General features: G+C 27.7%; 1 protein-coding gene across 1 annotated transcript in view; it reads left to right on the top strand.

Annotated features, from left to right (window-relative positions):
• Positions 1-11523: 11523 nt before the first annotated feature.
• The window catches only part of INPP5E (Inositol-3-phosphate synthase), a 77054-nt gene continuing 72823 nt past the window's right edge, over positions 11524-15754 (top strand). The window contains exon 1 of the mRNA XM_075375001.1: positions 11524-11662. The gene's annotated coding sequence lies outside the window, so the exon portion shown is untranslated. The remainder of the gene's footprint in view (positions 11663-15754) is intronic.

Genomic DNA, 15754 nt, shown 5'->3' with positions numbered 1-15754 from the left:
TTAAAAGAATTATTTTGGCTCTCTGTAATAGAATTTTTTTTTAACTAAAAGAAGAAAACCTATATACCATCTCTGATTGTATGTTTTAAATTTTTTTTGTAATCACTCAAAGTTAATTATCATATTTTTATGATTAGATGAATTTAGATTTTTTTTTTTTTTTTTTTTTTTTTGTAAATTATTGGATTTAAGCAAGCATACCCAGTTTATATCATTGGTAACAGTTCTATCTATAAAATTATATAACCAAAATCACTCTAATAGAATTATCCAGTCAGGTTGTTTTGGGCATATTTGTGATGAAATTACAGTGTTTTTGCAAATGATTGTAAAATGAGATATATGAAATGTGTATTTTGATTTAAAAACTGCTGGACGGAGGGTTAGCTTCTGTTCATCTAATCATCTAAGAGTTAAGTAATGTTAAAATTAATTTGCTCCTGAGGATAAGTCATGAAATACAATGATGTAAACTAAATTTCAGTTTGCTTAGATTGTGATGCCACTGTAGCATATATAGTTAGTACAGGTTTGTCATAGATGTTAAGGTTTATATTTTTTTTTTTTTTTTCATTGCATTATATGAGGGGTGTTCAATAATTAACGAGACAAACTGATGTAGAGAAAAAACAATTTATTAAATGACAATGAAACTTATACTACTTTTCAACATAGTCTCCAGCAACATTTAGACACTTGTCCCTCCATTCTTTGAGCTTTTTGATTCCTGTAACAAAGAAGTTCCTTCTGTTTGAACCATTCATGTACCATCTTTTTGATCGCTTCATTGTCATCAAACTTCTTGCCACATAAAATGTCTTAGTGGGCCAAAATACGATCTAGAAAGGTTATCTTCTGCTTCAAAACACTATAGCTCAGAATAAATACAAGTCCGGATGTTGTTATAGGCTTGAGTCAACTGTCTTAGAACCCATCTTGTGATAATTTTGTGATAATTCAACACATCATGAATGATTGAATGCACAGTTCCAACATTAATATTACACAAACTAGCAATTTGGGAAATTTTGACTCACCTGTCTTCACAAATAAGATTATTTACGTGATTTTGCAGCATTGTAGTCAAAAGCTTCAACTGGTCTTCCAGAGCGATGGAGATCAGTCACACTTGTTCTGCTTGAATTAAACTGCTCCACCCACTTATACACATTACTGTGATTTAAACACTTTTCACCATAGTGTTTCAAAATTCTGAAGTAAATTTCTGCCAGTTTCACACTTTCTGATAGCAAAAGTCTTCAATGAACGTTGCTTTTCTAGTGTACTTTACCGTTTCAAGCAGAGTTGACATTTTGAAATCAACAAAAGAAGTTATGTTTAGATTAATTGTGATCAAACAGCTGATTAAATGTGTTCCCAAGGTTGCCAACTTCACCCTCAAAAAGTTTCATTGTCATTGAATGAACTGTTTTTTCTCTACATCAGTTTGTCTCGTTAATTATTGAATGTCCCTTGTACAATTTCCCAAAGTTAAATTAAACCAATAACATCACAAGTGATAGAACTAAGTTGTATATCCCACTTTTTCAGTGAGAATGGATAATCTATTTATTTTTATTATGTATTTTTTATTATTTAAAAAAAAATGAAATAATGTTGTAATAAATGAATGTTTATATTGATGCTTATACTTTGTTTTATTATGTATGAATATCAAGAAACTGTCATTGATGTGTGTCACCTATTGTTAAAATAGATGTTCGTTAATTTATTTTCTAAAATAATAGAATTATTGGGAAATTTCTATATTAAAAAAAAACCAAAAAAAAACACTTTATATCTAGTATTTTTGTTTAAGGGATTGTTATTAATTTATTTTTTTACACCTTTCAAATTTATTTGAAATTATTAACACATTGAAGACTTTTAGAATTTGTTAGTGCAGTTTGTATCAGTACAAATTTTTTAAAAGTATTTAGTCCATGTTATGGGATTATAGTGTTAGCTACTGAACAGCAAATGAAATAAATTTTTAAACACAGCTATAGATATCATATTTGTTAAATATGTATGTAATTTTAAGAATTATCTTTTTTGTTTTTATATTGACAGGTTTTTAACATTATATATGAGCTACCTGTAGAATCGTTAAAATATGTCATTTACATAGGATTGTGCTGTGATAATAATAATTGTAAAACAGTTATGAAAACAATGATAGTAACACAATTTTGACCTCTTAGAAAAGTTCAAAAATATAAATATATACAATGTGTTAATACACCCCTGAAAATACTCAGTATCTATTTTTTATGAATAATATAAAATTCAATTGTAAAACATTATGTAATTAATTAAATTATTGCCTAATAATATTATTGTAAAACATAAAAATGGTTAAAATAGATTTTTCTCTCTACTTCTTTATATTTATATTTATGTAGGTGATGAATTTTATGCAAAGTACATTTTTTTCTAATTAATTCTTTGTATCAAAAAGTTATGTAGTACTTTAAAAAAATTGTATGTTTGTTGGAGGGTGAGATGTTTGTCGGAGGATGAGAGTTTATGTATGTATGTATAAATGTATTTTAATATTAGGAATTTTGAGTTTTTTTTAAATACATACTCAAATACTCAATTGTATTATATAATATGAAATAATTAATTAAGATATATGTATTACATTGTGTATAATAATAAACAATAATTTGTTTTTAGCCATCTATACGAAGCATCTTTATTGTTGGAAAAATAATAAAATTAACGTGATTTTCTGGTTTTTTGTACTTACATTTTGTACAGTATTATATTTAACAGTAAGCGTTTTAATATATAATATTGTTTTAAGCATTATAAGTATATGGATTTATTAATAATTTATCATTTCATATATTTATGTAAATACAGTATTTAGCAATGGTGCTGCAATATTATTTCTGTTAAGTACCAATACAATTTTATTAATAATTTTTAAATATTTTAAATATTATATAAAACCATAAATAATTGTAAGATTACTATAAATTATTTTATACAAAAAAAAAAGTAATAATAAAAAACATACATTGTATATATATTTTTGTAAAATTAATATTCTACTGTCTCCCTACTGCCTCTTTGATACTAAACCTCTGTATTCATGAAATTTTTCCTCTTCTTTCACAAACATCCAATCTGGTTCCTAACATAATCATATTTTTATAGATGCTTATGAATGATCAATTTTTTTTTTACAAAGACAGCTTTAATGAAAAAGCACCTTAGCTGCTAGTTAAGTACTTTGTGCAAGCCTGGATGGATGGAAGTCCCTGGACTACCTTACATACAGTCAATCATCCAGTCCTGTTAAGAAAACAATTGTTTCACCATCTAGAAAAGAGCAGTTTGGTGCCATAAACAAAGCAAGTGCAATGTTGGATACAAATTCCTTGGTATCTATCAGGAAAAGGAGGAATCAAAGGAAAAAAAGGAAAAGGGTTAAGGAAGGAATACCTCAAAAGAAATATTTGGGTTATTTACCATCAACAACAAATACATCTCTGAAACAATTTTCTAATTTAATCCATTGCTATCTGACTTTCCTTCATATTTTCAAACCTCCTGCGATTAAATATTTTCTAATTCATCTATGAAACTGTAATCTGAAACTTATGGTCAAGAACAGATTAATTAAATATAATTCTTCAGAAAATTACATCACTGTTTTAAAATTATATTTATTTACATTATTATGTCCCATATAAAAGATATAAAGATATTAGCAATTACACATTCAGTAAAATGTTAGGTTATGTAATTTTTTCAGCTTCAAAACTTTCACTTTTACTTAAACTCTCCAACTCAGACACTGAATTTACCTTCCTCAACTTCTTCATGATTTTCATTCAAAATATTATTACTAAAGTGATTAAAACTTCACTATTATGATTACATGTGGCCATGGTTACAAATGTAAAAAATGGACCAATAAATATTGGTCCATGAAAATACAAGGGCAGGGTGGTAAGTTCTGAGCTTGGATAAGAAAACAACATATTTCTGGATACATTGTTTTTTATTTTTCATCATGATCACCATTGACGTCAGTACAGTAAGCCCAGTGTTCCACAACAGCGCTTATGCCAGTTCAGTTCATCTATTTATCAAGCTCTTTAAAATAACCATCTATGGTGGCAATAACCATATTGGTCAAAAATCAATTCCTTCCAAGCCATTTTTTTAGGTTAGTCAACAAGTGATAGATCAGTCTCATCAACAAAAAAATTACGTTGATAAAAGCTGGTAGTTCCAGTCTAGTCGAAAATTGTTTAAAAAACTGTTATGTTTTGGTTTAAAACACTGAGGTACATCAACAGCAAATCAATATGTTCTACTATTTTTATGGATAAAAAAATGATTAAAATTTCTCAAAAAAGTTATATAATTGTTTACACCAGGTGAAAACCTTGTTTGATGTGGTTTTGGCAGCTTCTACAAATCAGCCAAAACTCATGAAGTGACAATTCCTAGAGCTTTTGGTTAATATATTTTCAGCATCGTGTAGTATGATTAGTAACAATGTTATACATAAGACATATTCATCTTCTGGTGTCTCATAGATAAATTCCTTATCCAATACTGAAATGCTATAAGTTGGATTTGTAAAATCCAAAAACAGATGTATTCTGAGTTTATCATCGATTTTAATTAAATCATGACAGTATACTATACAAAGTCTAAAAAAGCAATTATATCATCAACTGATGAGTTTCCAAATTAGGTGTACTTGTTTATAAGAATAATTTAATAAACAATCTTTGTAAAATTGTAGACAGCCTGTTTCACTTTGCATACTAAATTTATGAAAATTAAATCCATTCTAAACAGACTTTTACTAGACCTATCCGTAGTAACATTGTTAAGTATGTAATCTTGTTTTATCAGACAAATAGATTTTAAATGAAGATGAAGATCAGTTACAAAGGGGCACCTTGAAAAAAGCTAATTGACTTTTTATTACTTTCTTGATAAGTAAATCTTCATCCAGCCATTTCTTCAAGTTTGGTAAGAAGTAATAAGGAACCAAATCTGGTGAGTGCAAAACAAAGAGATACATTGTTACAAAGTAACAATCTCTTTTCTGATTAAATGTATACACATGTAGTGAAATGATTGCTACATAATGCAACTTTACATTTACTTACAACAGCTTGTGCACAAAATATAAAATTCCATATGTGTACTATATTCACAAAATCTTATGACTACTTTGTCTCTAAAAGTTTTATCAGCAACTCACTACAGGATGGTAAAAGGATAGATTCAGATAAATCTCAGTATAGATTCTGGACATTTTTACATTCATAATCATAAAAAAAAAAATCAGCAAATTAATGGCATAATATTCCCAGCTATACTGATTAAGTTATGTATGTAATTCATTTACAAAAATGAATTTTTTTTTTCAGTTCTATCATTTTAAGCTGTATTTGTATTTTTGTGATAAAATAATTACTTTTTCTTGAAAAACAATAACCAGAATTATAAATTCTTTTTTTCACAATTTTTATGTAAAAATATATATTTCTAATTTTATCATACATAATTAAGTAAATAAATACAAAAAAATATAAATAAAATAACATTTTTTTAATTCAAGAAAATATTTTTTGTTACTACAGAGGATTGGAGGGAGATGGAAAAAAATTTATAGTGGTTTGAAAGCCTATTAATGTAGAAAATATAGATGCAAAAATAACTCCCATTAAGTAATTTTGTGAAGCAAGATATAGCTAAAAAAGGAAAATATATTAAGTCATTTTTTTTGGGTAAGAGGTGAATATTAAATAAAATTTTCTGGTAATTTGTGATTTAATAAAACAAAAAACTTCAACTTTTGTAAGAAAAATTGAAAAATTCTATGCCAAAGTGCCCCAGTGAAGATTTGAAAAATCATTTTGGCTGAAACCCCCACCCTTTTTTCCAATTTTTTCAAAAACTGAATGCATTCTTTCACCCTGAAGGTACTATCAAGTTTGAAGAAAATCGGCCAACCTACATACACATAAATGTTTGAAAAAAAAAAATTTTGGATGAAGGACCATTGGAATAAATTTTTTTTGCATATTATTTAGTCTATTTAAATCTATTTTCTTTGTTATACAAGTTTTTGTTAAATGTCTCCTTAAGCACAAAACATAAAAAAGACCAATTTTATTATATTTTTTTTTACTGATCCATATATTTTCCCATTATAGCTACAGTAGCATATATTGCTATAGCTAAAGAGAGTAAAAATTTTCCAAAAGTAGTAAGTTAGAATATCAGAATTGTACTTTCAAAGGAGACAGAATATAATAGCAGCTTATTTGTTTTATTGGAATTTTGGGCCTGACCACCTAAGGAATATTGTAACAATGACAAGTTATAGTGCAGAAATTAATTTCTTTTCCAAATATAAAATTGCACTTACATTCTGTAAATAATTATTAAGATACTTCAAAAACAAAATTTGACATTTAGCCTAATAAATTGAATTATTCTATTCTGACTTTTTAATTGAAAGGTGTTATGGCTTAGTTTAATTATAGCTGAATTAATTAAACCTATTTCAATTGTTAAACAATTACCATCAGAAATTATTAGAACAATCTGAATTGAGATTTGAATGGTTTAGTTGTTTTAAAATGTTATGCCTTTTACTGGAATTGCCTAAAATGACAGTTATTTATATTTTTTATTCTTATTGTTAAATCTAATGAAAGCTCCTTTTTTATAATATTTCATAAGTATTATTTGTCAATTAACCCACCGGGTTGGTCTAGTGGTGTACTCGTCTGCAAATCAGTTGATTTCGAAGTCAAGAGTTCTAAGGTTCTTATCCTAGTGAAGGCAGTTACTTTTACACAGATTTGAATACTAGATCATGGATACCGGTGTTCTTTGGTGGTTGGGTTTCAATTAACCACACATCTCAGGTATAGTCAACCTGGTATTCCTGATATTCAAATATCAATATTCAATATTCTTCATTTACATTCATACATATCATCCTCTGTAATACTTTGCTGTGGTTTCAGAGGCTAAACAAAAAAAGAGAGACTACTATTTACCAATAAAATTTTTCTACTTATCAATATTTTTTTATATTATATGTACCACTCTGCCAATATCAGTGAAGGAATGGTAACATCTCTCCCTATTTTTCATCTGGAGGTTTCGAGTTCAAGGTCTCAATCAGGCATAACATTTTTCATATGCTAAAAAGTCATTATTATCCATCAGCAGCTGTTATACAGCAACAACCTGTTGGTATAGTTCTAAAATTAAATGAATTATTTTTTTAAATTTAATATCTCTTCACCTATTTTTTACTATATATACTTTTTACTATAGGTTTTACTGATGATGATTATTTAACAGTCAAAATTGCCCAAAATAGTTTTAGATGTTAAATTACATTTTATGTAAACAGTTCTTGGAGCGATAATCTGGTATTCCAAATAAACTTAAAAATTTACATAACTTAAAAAGTCTTTATTTAACACAAACTATTGATTCAGTTTTAATTGGCAACAATATTTTGCACTTATTACTTTCTTATATTTTTCTTTTTTTTAACATCAAAACATGAAAAATTACTGAAAATAGGGAGGGCAACAGGACATAAAAAATTCAAGAGGAAATGACAATTATTACAATATAACTAACAGTTATCAAAATACAAAATACTATTAATTATAACTGAGATTTTATTTAATTTTTATTAAAATTTTCAAACTTCAGTATCTGAATAAATACAGTACACCAATTATTATCATTCAAATATGATTTGAATCAAATCAAACACTGAATTTTAACTTTTTTCACATTTACAGTATGATAAGAAAAATGATTTTATATTATTAACATGCATTTTTATTTTCATATCTTTGTTTAGATCATTACCACAAGCATCAGCTGTAAGATCCTATAATCTAGTTTTTAAATCATTGATAAGTCCAATTTTATACTTTACTGTATTATTACTGTTATTATTATTATTGTACTTTATTATTATATCAATATTAATGTTAATGTACTTTATCTTGGCCCACATCAATGTGTTACATCATCCAAAAAGGGGATTTTTCTGTATGATTGGTATATTTATTTTTACCTTACTCCTATTTATTAAATGTAATTTTTTATTTAAATTACAATAGTTTCATTTTTTATTTTTCCTTAATCCTTCAGTTTCCTGGGGTTTTTTGAAGTCACAAATTGTGCCACACCTAACAAGTGAAAGGAAGTTAGCAAATTCAGCCTCAACCACTATATAAGGAAATTTGTTTCACCTCAGCAATGACACAACCACAAGATCCTAAAGTGGTAAAGGAAGTCCAACCACAGCTTAGCAATAACACCAGTCTGATATACAATAATGGGATCCATTTTTTATACATGTACGTATAAATCTTTAAAACTATTTTTTTATAAGTTCAGGTTATGTAATTTTTTAAAGTTAAAAGAATTTCCAAGAACAATATAAGTCTATTTTTTCTCAAGTCAGAATTGTTTATATTTTTTCTTTCAACATTCTTTTCATAAAAAAAATATATATATATTTTTTTTTTATTACTGAAACGGAACAGTCCGTAAGAAGATTGAAAATGTTTTGAAATAAGTTATTAAAAATATTTTATAACAAAATTAGTTTGGTTTGTCATTGCAAAAGTTTGTATTTTTAAATTCCTTCCTTTACTGTCTTTAAATGATCTAGCACTTTAGTATCTTTTCATGCTGTTGATATATATTTTTATATCCATATTCTGATAATTAAATTTAAAAAGATTAAAAAATCCTATATTCTATTGGCATGAAATACATATTTAATAATTATTAATAATAATATTTAATACCAAAGAAAGCAGGGGCAGATAAATGTGAAGAATACAGAACAATTAGTTTAACTAGTCATGCATCAAAAATCTTAACTAGAATTTTATACAGAAGAATTGAGAGGAGAGTGGAAGAAGTGTTAGGAGAAGACCAATTTGGTTTCAGGAAAAGTATAGGGACAAGGGAAGCAATTTTAGGCCTCAGATTAATAGTAGAAGGAAGATTAAAGAAAAACAAACCAACATACTTGGCGTTTATTGACCTAGAAAAGGCTTTCGATAACGTAGACTGGAATAAAATGTTCAGCATTTTAAAAAAATTAGGGTTCAAATACAGAGATAGAAGAACAATTGCTAACATGTACAGGAACCAAACAGCAACAATAACAATTGAAGAACATAAGAAAGAAGCCCTAATAAGAAAGGGAGTCCGACAAGGATGTTCCCTATCTCCGTTACTTTTTAATCTTTACATGGAACTAGCAGTTAATGATGTTAAAGAACAATTTAGATTCGGAGTAACAGTACAAGGTGAAAAGATAATGATGCTATGATTTGCTGATGATATAGTAATTCTAGCCGAGAGTAAAAAGGATTTAGAAGAAACAATGAACGGCATAGATGAAATCCTACGCAAGAACTATCGCATGAAAATAAACAAGAACAAAACAAAAGTAATGAAATGTAGTAGAAATAACAAAGATGGACCACTGAATGTGAAAATAGGAGGAGAAAAGATTATGGAGGTAGAAGAATTTTGTTATTTGGGAAGTAAAATTACTAAAGATGGACGAAGCAGGATATAAAATTCGGCATATAAAATGCCGAATAGCACAAGCTAAACGAGCCTTCAGTAAGAAAAATAATTTGTTTACATCAAAAATTAATTTAAATGTCAGGAAAAGATTTTTGAAAGTGTATGTTTGGAGTGTCGCTTTATATGGAAGTGAAACTTGGACGATCGGAGTATCTGAGAAGAAAAGATTAGAAGCTTTTGAAATGTGGTGCTATAGGAGAATGTTAAAAATCAGATGGGTAGATAAAGTGATAAATGAATAGGTATTGCGGCAAATAGATGAAGAAAGAAGCATTTGGAAAAATATAGTTAAAAGAAGAGACAGACTTATAGGCCACATACTAAGGCATCATGGAATAGTCGCTTTAATATTGGAAGGACAGGTAGAAGGGAAAAATTGTGTAGGCAGGCCATGTTTGGAGTATGTAAAACAAATTGTTGGGGATGTACGATGTAGAGGGTATACTGAAATGAAACGACTAGCACTAGATAGGGAATCTTGGAGAGCTGCATCAAACCAGTCAAATGACTGAAGACAAAAAAAAAAATAATAATATTTAATAACTGGGTATAATGTGGGTTAGTTATAACTAACATTATTATTATTGTTCAGATTATTATTATTATAATTATCTATATAAATAAAAATGTAAATGTTCATTTGTTCAAAATTTTAAATCTCCAAAAGTTCTTCATTGATTGCTTTGAAATTTTGACACAACGTTGCATTCGAATATGCGTATGTTTTTATATACCTACTATATATATATGTAAGATGTCACACCTGTGACAGGTAAAAAGATGCTTTTTTTGAAAAACAGTGCTATCTGTTGTGGACATAGAAGCAATACAAGCTACACTAAATGTTTTATGATTCTATTACAATGTTTCCAATATGTGTGACCGCTGTAAACTGAAAAACTACTGGGCCAATTTGCGCTCGGGGAAAAGGGAGAAAGGGAAAAATCGGAAAAGGGAAAGAGGGAAAATCAAAAAAGGTACAAGGGAAGAAGGGGAAAATGGAAAAAATAAAAAAGTGGAAAAATAAGAAAGGGTAAAGGATAAAAGGGAAAAGAGGAAGGAGGAAGGGAAATAAAGGAAAGGGGATGGGGAAAGGAAATATGGTAAAAGTGAAAATGGGGAAAGGGGAAAAAGGAAAAGGTTAAGTTTTGTGAAGTCTGTAATGTTAATTTTGTTAATATTTTACTAAACTTTCAATTTACATATATATATATATATATATATATATATATACTCAAATCTAGCAATAGCGAAGTATTGCCGGCTCTGCTAGTGTTCATATAAAAAAATATCGTAATAATGATAATTGTATAAAGTTCCACTTAACAACAATTTTAAAAATACATTTCCAAGAACTTTCGGAGCCGTTACTCCACCATCAGGGATTTCTTATAAGATTTTAATTCAAAAGTATAATTATATTTAAATTAAAAATTGATACGTTCATCATAATAGTCGGTCGTCAAGAAGTAAAACTAATTTGTACGTCAATAAGACTGTAACGTCATGTCCGTAATGTTTACGACTATTATATAATAGTCTTAAACATCTTACAGATGTTTTTAAATATGGTTTTAGCATTATGTAAAGTTGTAAAATGGGCAATGAATTATGAATTAAAACCTAAAAATCAATTTTAATGTAAAAGATATTACAGGACATACATGGCGTAAAGTCAGTGGACTAACTGCAGATTTGGAATCTGTCACGATTTTGTCCAGTTTTCTCTAGAACTTCTGTTATTAACTTTATTAAAATAATTCATAGCCTTACGCTCTACACATTCTCCCGCTGTCATTCAACATTTACTTTTTTTGTAACGCCGTTAGCGCTAGCATCGCGTCCGTAACTCAAAACAACTGATTTTTGGTGTGTAGTAAAGAAGTCTACCCCGTTCACTCTTATTTTTTTAATGAAGTTAATATACATTGAAAGATATTATTTAAAAAAATGTATTCTACTATCCTCAAAGTTCAGAGAGTGCGTATTAATATTGGCCTTAAAATTATACCATAAATAAAGAGTAAGTAAAGTTAATTAACACTAACACTTATAATTTAGAAATGCCGATCACTATTCGCCTTGTTGTATGGTCATTGATTTTTATTGTTTATTTAAAATGTTGTACCTTTAGTAAAAGTTTTACAAACATTGTGCACTGTTACCTGTATTGATTTCCAGGAACTGTTCCTTTTTTGTGATTATTTGATTCATGTGATTTACGAGAATTGTTTAGGTTAACAACAGTGAAGGGTTCTTGGTCGATGAAATTCGTCATTCTGGCACTAAAAGAAGGTACATACCTTTTAAAAATATTATTTAACTGTAAATAATTGTTTGTTTACTCGTTTAATTACTATATTGCCTTTTTTTATTTAGACCGGTTTATTGGTTCGATTGCCAGAAACGTTTACCTTAACGTCTCTCTGTTTTTGTTTTCATTATCATCAATTGATTTGTTAGGATAGCATTCCAAATTTTTATAAGAGATTATTAATTTTGTGTTCAATTTTACCTTCTTTCTATTTTATATGATTATTATTAAATTTGGAATAAGTGTGCAGCAGCTGGAAAATATGATTTATTTGGTACAAGAATATGAATGATTAAAAAACATGTTAACCTATTTACCTAAATCACTTTAAAAAGGTCAGTTGTTAGTATTATGTGTAAGTAATATTTATTTAAAACTTTCATTTAACATTTTTTATATTAATTTAATAAATAGTAGAGTGTGAAGTATTATATTCAGAATTATTTTTTACGAAATATCACAGATAAATAAATAAACCTTCTATTCTGATTGATACATACTAATACATTATGTAGATCATGTCAGGAATTGGTTGGTAAGCTATCACATGGATAAAGAGAGTAGCTGTTCCAGCATCTGCCTGGGTGGACCCAAGGGAAACCATGGTAAAAATTTGATCTGAGCAACATCACAGAATCCATAATCAATTATAAATTAATGCAATTAATATGTCCATAATAATTATTTTAATTGTAAGTAATTAAATGATAAAGTAAATACTTAAGATATTAAATGTATAAATTAATTGCAAACTAAACTACTGTTATGAGGCATAAATGGAAATTATTTGAGTATATACTACTGTATTTATGGCATGTTGATGGAAATGCAAAAAATTTCAATTTAAAAAAAAAACTGGATTTTAGTTAATATTACTTTACCAATAGAATAATATTGTTTTTGTTTTTAAAGAAAATCTTTTTTTTAAACACATTATACATAGTGGTACAAAAATCACTTTATTTAAAAGTTGAACACTGTTAAAAAAATATTGTTTTTTTACTAGTATTTATTTTTGGTCTTGGAAAATTGGTCTTAGAACTAATTGTGGAATAAAATATCCATCTAATGCATTTTTTCAGCTCCAGATGTGTTTCATTGCAACTTCAGATTTTTTTCTTCTTTCTAACTTCGATACTAATTTCTTTTTAAATATAATTCTGCAGTTCCTGTATTATTCAAGGTTTGTATTAATTTCTTAAATTAACCAAATGGAAAAATATCGGAACTGTCAAATTTAATTAGCTTGGTAACCAGTTAATTTTGAATCTACCTGAAATTTATCTGCCATTGATATTACAGGAAAAAGCTCTATAGTTACTTTTGAAGTATTGGTAATTGTCCCATCTGCTAAAATGCCCTAACTGTCTGTGAAAATATGTTCAATCAGATTATCTGTTGCACTTTGGTTATCCTTAATGCAACACCTTCATAGTCTTCAATAAAGGATCCAATTTGTTTATTTGATGTGATTATGGCCCCAAGTGTGCTTTTATAAAGAGGTGCCATTGTTGTTTGGTGTATAACTTTTGGACTCTAATGTGCTAAATTCTGCAGTTTGTTTGTTTATGAAACCATTTAGGTGGAAATAGTTTGATTGCACTTAATTAGTTTGTAGAAAAACAGATTTTTTTAATTTTTTTATTGCTAATTGCTGGAAATTGATATAAAAAGCTAATTCTTGTAATTCAAGTTTTTTTGTGTTTATACCGGCTGAATCTTTTACAGAAAGAGATATAGTTCCTTCAGAATGTGCTGAACTTATGCCGGGAAGGCTTCCTCCCTAAAACAGCTTTTGAGTTTATGTTCTTGATTCTTGTCCATGACTTAAAATCATTTTTTTAAATAATGACTTTTGTTGCACTATCCTTTCGTAAAGGTGCTGATAGGTAATTAACCAATAACTGATATGAGTAGTCTGGAATCATACAATTTTTTTTGGGTCTTAGATACTTTTTTCTTTTCAATGAATTTTACCATTGCTGCATTGTACCACTTGACTGTGTTAAGAAATATATATATATTACTCAAAGCCTAGGTAGCTTTTGAATCATTTACAAGCCACAATTTATAGGGTAGGTGAAAACTGAATAAACGTGCAAAAAAATTATAGAACAAACATTTTTTAATTGTATATGTAAACATTTTACAAGACAGTATACAATTTCAAGAGTTATATCTACAGCATTACATAATAAAATTTACCATTTTCTAACCATGCTGCTGTTAATAAATAAAACTTAAACTTCATAGGGTTTGTAATCTGATACCTTGAAAACAAATTGATGGTGTAGATGTAATAACTTCATATTTGTAATACACACAGACTTCCTTATAATTAACTCAACAATGCTGTTGATACCTTGTATTTATAGAAATATTTCCAAGCGGCAATTCTGTTTGTAGATTAATTACTATAAATAGAGTAAATAAGTTTTTCTTTAAAGTTCTTTCTCTTGAAAAATTGGAAATAAATAAAAATAATATCTCTACAGTTTGAAAGATCTCATTTAAATAAAAATAAAAATCTAATAATTCATCATTTATTTATGTAATGGGCATAAAAGATCATTTTTTCAATTATTAATTTTGTTACTTTCATTTTGTGTATGTGTGTGTGTGTGTGTATGTGTACATGTGTACATGTGCATAGAAAAAGATTTCTTTGATTTATCATTTTCAATGTAACATTTATGTATTGCTTTTAGAGTAGCCTACAGAGATGCATTTACTTTTAAAGGAACATTGTTCTGCTCTCGTTGCTGTGAGAGCTAAATTTAATGTGAAGGGTCTGCTTTGTTTATTCATTATGGTGCTTTTATCACCTTCATTATTTCTTTACAGTGCAGTTTATCAACTTATCTGTATGTTTAGTTTATTTATCACTCCTTGTCTGTTATACAGAAATGCATTTTTTTAATGAATATTTTAATAATTTACATTGTTTGAAAAAAGGATACTAATTAAAATAGTCAACAAAAAATTTTTTTTCGTCTATCTGCAATCACAGAGGTGATTTTTAGTTAATCTTGAATTCAAGACTGTTATCAGAATTTATGAAATATGTTATGTTTTTTTAGATACATATGATTTAGATATTTAAGATACCTGCCAGAACCTGTATTATCACTGTGAAATCAATATTTAAAAAAAAATATTTATTTGTATTTTTTAAAATTTGTTTAAATCAAATAAATTTTTATTTATTCAAACAGATAAATTAAAATACATTAATAAAATTTAAAAATAACAATTTCTGAAAGTCTAATCATTGGAAATGTCTTTAAAATAACAGTTTTAAAAGTTTAAATCATTAGAATTGTTTTACCTTAATTTTTTAAATATGTTGACAAACGTTTTTGCTGATACGATTTGATCAAACTTTTTTGATCAATTCCTTTAAACAAAAACCAACAATAGTCACCCATCATTCCAGGATCCCATCTTCCTTGTACCAATGACCCTCCTGATGGATCCAATATCCTGATGGAAACGCTCTCCTTGCTGATCACTGACAAGAGTCCAAATTTTCAGGAAAAAAGTCTAGGTGGGAGTGTAGAAAATGAATTTTTTTAATGACATCTTACATCCTAAATGTTTGTAGTTTTTCTAACAGCTTATTAACCAAAAAATAAAATAGTTTTCATCATTTCTGTATTTTAAAAATCCACCAACAACATCTTTGAAGGAATTCCAAGCAGCTAGTTCACATTCATTAAGTTTATCATCAAAAGTTGAGTCCTGAAGCAGTTTCATGATTTGCGGACCAATAAATGTACGTACCCTCTTTGAGCTTACAAT

The sequence above is a fragment of the Lycorma delicatula genome, chromosome 9, assembly GCF_047948215.1.
Source record: "Lycorma delicatula isolate Av1 chromosome 9, ASM4794821v1, whole genome shotgun sequence".
Classification (NCBI taxonomy): domain Eukaryota; kingdom Metazoa; phylum Arthropoda; class Insecta; order Hemiptera; family Fulgoridae; genus Lycorma; species Lycorma delicatula.
Note: the sequence above shows the minus strand (reverse complement) of the source record. Positions and strands in the feature narration are given on the sequence as shown.